A 6,430-nucleotide genomic window follows, 5' to 3' on the forward strand; every position below is an offset into this window, starting at 1 on the left:
ATCTGCCCCAGCCACTCTGGGCAGCTTTCAACAGATTATTTTTTAAAAAACCCCAACCATTGAAAACTTCCCTATATGGGGCTTCTAAGAGTCAGGTGTTTATTTTCTGGACATCTGGCAGGAGAAATTCAACACTAAAATGCTGATGGATTTTCACGAGGACTTTTTATCAAAACACTTTTCAAACTGATGTAGAAATGTGAAGAACTAAACTTTGCAAAGCGGGAAAAATGAAAAACTCAGAGAAACCAAACCTACATAACTATTTGCCCATTCCTGGGTATCATGCACTTGATTCGTTTGAGAGATTACTGAGAAAATGTGTGTATCTTTTATTGATGTAAGACTGAAGTGTGCCTCTAATTTACTTTCATGCGAGGACTATGCTGCAGTTAGGGACGCGGGTTGCACTGTGGGTTAAACCACAGAGCCTAGGACTTGGCGATCAGAAGGTCGGCGGTTCGAATCCCCGCGACGGGGTGAGCTCCCGTTGCTCAGTCCCTGCTCCTGCCAATCTAGCAGTTCGAAAGCACATCAAAGTGCAACTAGATAAATAGGTACTGCTCTGGCGGGAAGGTAAATGGCGTTTCAGTGCGCTGCTCTGGTTCGCCAGAAGCGGCTTAGTCATGCTAGCCACATGACCCGGAAGCTGTACGCTGGCTCCCTCGGCCAATAAAGCGAGATGAGAGCCGCAACCCCAGAGTCGGCCACGACTGGACCTTCTGGTCAGGGGTCCCTTTACCTTTTTATTTTGCAGTTATCCAGTTTGAAAAATGCTGTTCTGTAGTATTGGTACAGTACTGCAAATTAGGCAAGTGCCCTTACTGTTTTGTTTTACCACCATGCATACTATTTAACAGCTGGTTCTTTTCTTATAAATTGTAGACCATTACATGAAACAAAACTTCCTGCATTAGCAGAACTCTAGGAGCAAAATAATCTGAAGGCATTTGATCAGAAATTAGGCTACTCTGCCAAAGACAAATGGATTTTGTCACTCTGGCACTTCAGGAAAATCAGAGCATTTTGCAGTCTTTCCAGCTGTGCGGTCTCTACCTAGTGTTGAGGCCTCAGAAGGGAGGTTAATAAAGGAACATATGGTATGTGTACAATTTGCACAGTGTCCACAAAACTCGCACCATAATTTTGACAATGCAGGAAGCCTATTAGATTTATAGGTTTAATGTTGAAATACCCTGGGGCCGAAGTAGGATTTAAAATAGCCTGGAGTTTCCATGGTTTATGTGAAGCACAGAAACAACTAAAGGTTGCAGGAGACTCTCTTGCAGGGGTAATGCTTTGTAATGGAGACTCCTTTCAGCTCCTTAAAGATTCTGCCTCCCGGAAAGCTGTGCTTTTCAAGTGCTGTGTGTGGTTATTTTTGGCAAAGTACATGGGGAGCTTTTGGTTTTCCAAGTGCAGTTATTTTTGCAGACTGCAGTTATAAAGTTTATAGAATTAGAGCTGGTTTAATCTTATCCATCCAAACACTTTTCATTGCACATACCATAAGCAGGTTTGCTCCCTCCACCACCTGCTTTCTGATGCTGTGCCACAATTTCTGCTTGTGCAATGGGACTCCCCACACATGCATCACACCCTCCTCAGAGTGTTAGGGGAACTCCTAGAACAGATTGAGGGGATACACAAGCAAAAATCCTTGCACTGTTAGAATGAGTTACTTAGCACTACATGGGATTCCACCTTATATGTATATTTTATCAGGAATAATTTCATATCTGAAAATGCTGATATTTTCTTATATTTTAACTGAAACCTCCGTCCTGCAGCTTCTAGTGTGCTAGGCTTAGGAAAGCCAAATGATCTTTTTTACATAGGACAAGCCCTCTATTTGAAAGACTGTCTGGGGATAGTTTTCTATTTGAAAGGTTCTCTAGCCCAAATGTGGTTTAAAGATAATTATAAAAAGGGAAGCCTTAGTGGTTAGCACCTGGGCAGCCAACAGAGCAGGTCTCCTTGTCAGTCATGGTGAGATGGACTCTGTTTCTATTACAGAAATTATTTCTGCATTTGCATCTCTCAATAAGTAAACTGGTATATGCAAATTGTATTCAAAACTACATCTTTTGGGGTGATGTGTAGTTGGCCACATATAAATACTCTGCCTCCATTGATTCTGGAATAAGATATATGCATGCAATGAACACATGTGAAACTAACATAGACCAGAAATAGATTGATATGTCTACCTCTATTGCACACAATTGTATATATTACCATTGGTACTACCTTCTTAAGTATATCACCTTGAAGCAAGTTTTAGGCTTTACTTTGAACCTTTTTTCCTAACTAAACTGCAAATACAAGGTCAAGAAATCCCTGATATACATTTACATTTTTTTTGAGTATTTACCTTTTCTACAAACCGCACCCAAGGTAAGTGTTATGTACTGAGTTGACATTTTAGTTCTTGGCTTCTATATTTAAAAAATGAAATTGACATTCAGGATCAGTCTTACATTGTGTAGCATGATGGTATGTGAATCTGATGTATCTGTTTCATATTGAATATGAAATATTTACAAAGCTACATCCTCATCTTATGGGGGATTTCATTTTCCTTATATAAATCCTGTCAGTGAAAAGGAGTTGCAAAAAACAGAAGCCCTTATAAGAAACAATGTCTGTGTAATATGAAAGCCATCTTATGAGTAAAGTGGGGGGAGACATAACTCAGGGCTTCTGAAGATATGTGTGTGTGTGTGTGTGTGTGTGTGTGTGTGGTCCATCTTAAATGGAAAAAGCCTGTGTTCCCCAGATGTTCACTTTGTCTTGCCTTTGACAGGTTTACAATACTGTATTTAGTTCTTTTTTCTATTGTAAAATAAAGGTGCCATTTCATCACTCTGTTGTGCTGTGTAGAACTCTTTAAAAGCACAAAATGTCAGAGAAGTCACTGAAGACCTTCAGCAAGCCATGTTCTGAAAGGAATAACTTATCTCTTCCAGAACTCCAGAGGGCCAATTCACTATTTACAGAGTGTTTTCCCCAGTTAACATTCTAGGGGTATCTAATGCACAGCCTGTGACTATCTAGTCCCAAAAGTTTTTTTGTGTGACTCCTCAATTTGTCATTTTAAAAATGCAATAATAATAATAATAATAATAATTAATAAATAATGCAACTGCTTCAGTGGGTTATATGCTGTGATGCCAAAGGCACTCCAAAAAAAGTCTGTGTTTTTGTTAATGTGCTGAATGCTCCTATATGTCCCATGCTGTGATGTCAAGTTTTTTTTGTGGCCCTCCAAGGCCCCCACTCTAACTTGTCTATTAAATTTATTCTTTCTGATTGCTCTCATGTGATTGCCCCATTGTGATGCCAAAATTACATTTACTGACCACTCCTGTGTCCCCTGCAATGATTCTGATACTATAACTTTTTAATGACTACCCTCCTTCTTTGGTGATCACTCATACCCAAGTAAGATTGTTCTCCAAGAACATGGTCTTAACAGTGAGTCCATAAGTGACTCTGGAGGCCAATTCTAGATCCACACGTCCTTCCACAGTAGGGGCATAGGTTTCCAGGCAGGAGTTGAGGGTTTGCCAAACGTGCCTTCCTCTTAGCTCATTTCTCCTTTTTGCCCTGAGTTCATGCTTCTTTGAAGTCCATGACACCTTTGGTAAAAGCTGTTCTCCAATTGGAGGACTTGCAGGCCAGTGTTTCCCAGTTATCAGTGCTTATGTTACATTTTTTTAGATGTGCCTTGAGAGCGTCTTTAAACCTCTTTTGTTGTCCACTAGTATTTCACTTTCCATTCTTGAGTTGGGAATAGAGTAGATGCTTTGGAAGACAATAGCTTTGTATGACTACCCCAATCCCCTCACAAGTGTATCATTTAAAAACAATGAATTCCTATGTTTCAACCATACAAGTGTTTATATGCCACTCCCAATCTATGCCGAATGGTAGCAAAATTCCAGAGGGTTTCAGGTGCTCATCCAAGGTTGTGATCTATGCTGTCAGTGTATGTTAGGTATGAATGAGAAAAAAGAAAATAAGTCCTGGGACGCAGGGTAGATACCCCCTTTCAACTTTCTCTGTTCCCCAACGTTTAGTTCCAGTAAAAAAATAATGCAGTCATACCTCGGGTTGAAGTAGCTTTGGGATGAATATTTTTGGGTTGCGCTCCGCGGCGACCCAGAAGTAATGGAGCACATTACTTCTGGGTTTCACCGCTCGCGCATGTGCAGACACTCAAAATTACGTCCCGCACATGCGCGGAAGTGGCGAAATGCAACCCGCGCAGATGCGTCTTATATTTACTTCAGGATGCGAACGGGGCTCCGGAACGGATCCTGTTTGTATCCAGAGGTACCACTGTAATAGTAAGCTGAGGAACATAGTGTGATAATTCTGGCTGCTGTGTTTTAAATACAGTACACACACAATATGAGCACCATCTAGTGGAGACAGGGAAGATCTGTTTAAACACACTCCCATATCTAGTTTCTACCTTTTTGTCTTTCATATACTGTACCATTCTTCCTATTCAAGGAACCCGCCACAAAGGATATACTATTTTCTCAATGCATGATATTGGAGTTTACACTTGTCAGAAATGACTGGGGCATAAAAGACGCCCCCTCCCCCAAAGAAAACAACAACCCAAAGTAGGGGCCCATTAGATTCATGTTTTGCATAAAATGGAACAAAACAGGTTATGACTACACATCATGTGTTCTAACACTGAGCAGCTTTCCTCACCCTGGTGCCCTCCAGTTTGCTGAGGTTGATGCGACTTGTAGTCCAAGACATCTGGAGGGCACCAGGTTGGGGAAGGCTGCCCTAGACCAAAGGCTCCAGTTATCAGATTCACCTGCCATCCCTTGATTTGGCAAAATACAAGCCCAAGTCAAAATTTTGAAAATACAGTGGTACCTCAGGTTACATACGCTTCAGGTTACAGACTCCGCTAACCCAGAAATAATACCTTGGGTTAAGAACTTTGCTTCAGGGTGAGAACAGAAATCGTGTGGTGGCAGTGGGAGGCCCCATTAGCTAAAGTGGTGCTTCAGGTTAAGAACAGTTTCAGGTTAAGAACGGACCTCCGGAACGAATTAAGTACTTAACCTGAGGTACCACTGTAGTACAGTATAAGGCAGTGTTATCTGATAAGTTTCTATTTACCTTTTGAAAAGGCTTTCCTATTCAATTCTGATATCAGTTCCCACCCGAACCTATATTGACCAAACAATTCTGTTGATCTTCCCCCTATTATATGAACTGTTTATCTCAGCAACGTTCCTCACTAAAGTTTCTATGGCACAGTCTACATGGCACAGAAATGACCAACTGGACATTCCCCACAAAAGGCTGTGAAAGGGAAATATTGGGACTTACTGTACATTCATTTTCTTTAGGGGATGAAGGGTATCCTTGGATATATGGGATCCAATGCCATCCATCTGAGAGTTCTCAAATAACTCAAATGGGAAATTGCTGATCTTCTAAAAGGTGAGAAGGTTGTGGGTCTTCGATTCTAAACACTTATAAAACATCCTGCCAATCCAACTGCAAATACAGGTCAGGACACTGTTATCTCCCTATTGCTGGGGCCTGAATGTGGAGATCTGTGAGGGAATGGCTAGTCCCGAACAAAATCCGATTAATACTGCAGATTAATTGCTGAGACCGAAAGAGGAATTTACAACAATCCTGCAAAGTAGTACAGTGTTGAAGTCCCTCCGACTCCCTGGTGGTAGAATGGCAACGCTGGGTGAAGGGCTTGCAAAGCTGATCATAGCAGAAGCTGTCTGCACTGGAGGCAAGTTGTATAATCAAAGCCATCACCCTAATCCTGTTTTCCTCTTTCTTCCCTGACCCCAAAGCAGTTTTATGAGAGGGCATATTCCAGCCCGGGACGCAGGTGGCGCTGTGGGTTAAAGCCTCAGCGCCTAGGACTTGCCGATCGAAAGGTCGGCGGTTCGAATCCCTGCGGCGGGGTGCGCTCCCGCTGCTCGGTCCCAGCGCCTGCCAACCTAGCAGTTCGAAAGCACCTCCGGGTGCAAGTAGATAAATAGGGACCGCTTACCAGCGGGAAGGTAAACGGCGTTTCCGTGTGCGGCTCTGGCTCGCCAGAGCAGCGATGTCACGCTGGCCACGTGACCCAGAAGTGTCTCCGGACAGCGCTGGCCCCTGGCCTCTTAAGTGAGATGGGCGCACAACCCCAGAGTCTGTCAAGACTGGCCCGTATGGGCAGGGGTACCTTTACCTTTACCTTTATATTCCAGCCCACAGGGATCTTTCAGTCTTACTACTACCAATGTGTCAGCCTCCTTTCACAAGTTTTCGTTAAGGAAAGAGTGGTTTGATCTCTTTTTTTAATTGTTGCAAAGGAGCAATTTTAGCCTTAGGCCAGGTATTTGATCTCTTTTTTTAACTGTTGCGAAGGAGTAATTTTAGC

General features: G+C 42.5%; 1 protein-coding gene across 1 annotated transcript in view; it reads right to left on the reverse strand.

Annotated features, from left to right (window-relative positions):
* The window catches only part of KANK4 (KN motif and ankyrin repeat domains 4), a 62,324-nt gene extending 56,554 nt beyond the window's left edge, over nt 1-5,770 (reverse strand). The window contains exon 1 of the mRNA XM_079982096.1: nt 5,368-5,770. The gene's annotated coding sequence lies outside the window, so the exon portion shown is untranslated. The remainder of the gene's footprint in view (nt 1-5,367) is intronic.
* Nucleotides 5,771-6,430: the final 660 nt, after the last annotated feature.

This window comes from Podarcis cretensis (assembly GCF_951804945.1).
Source record: "Podarcis cretensis genome assembly, chromosome: 6".
Classification (NCBI taxonomy): Eukaryota; Metazoa; Chordata; class Lepidosauria; order Squamata; family Lacertidae; genus Podarcis; species Podarcis cretensis.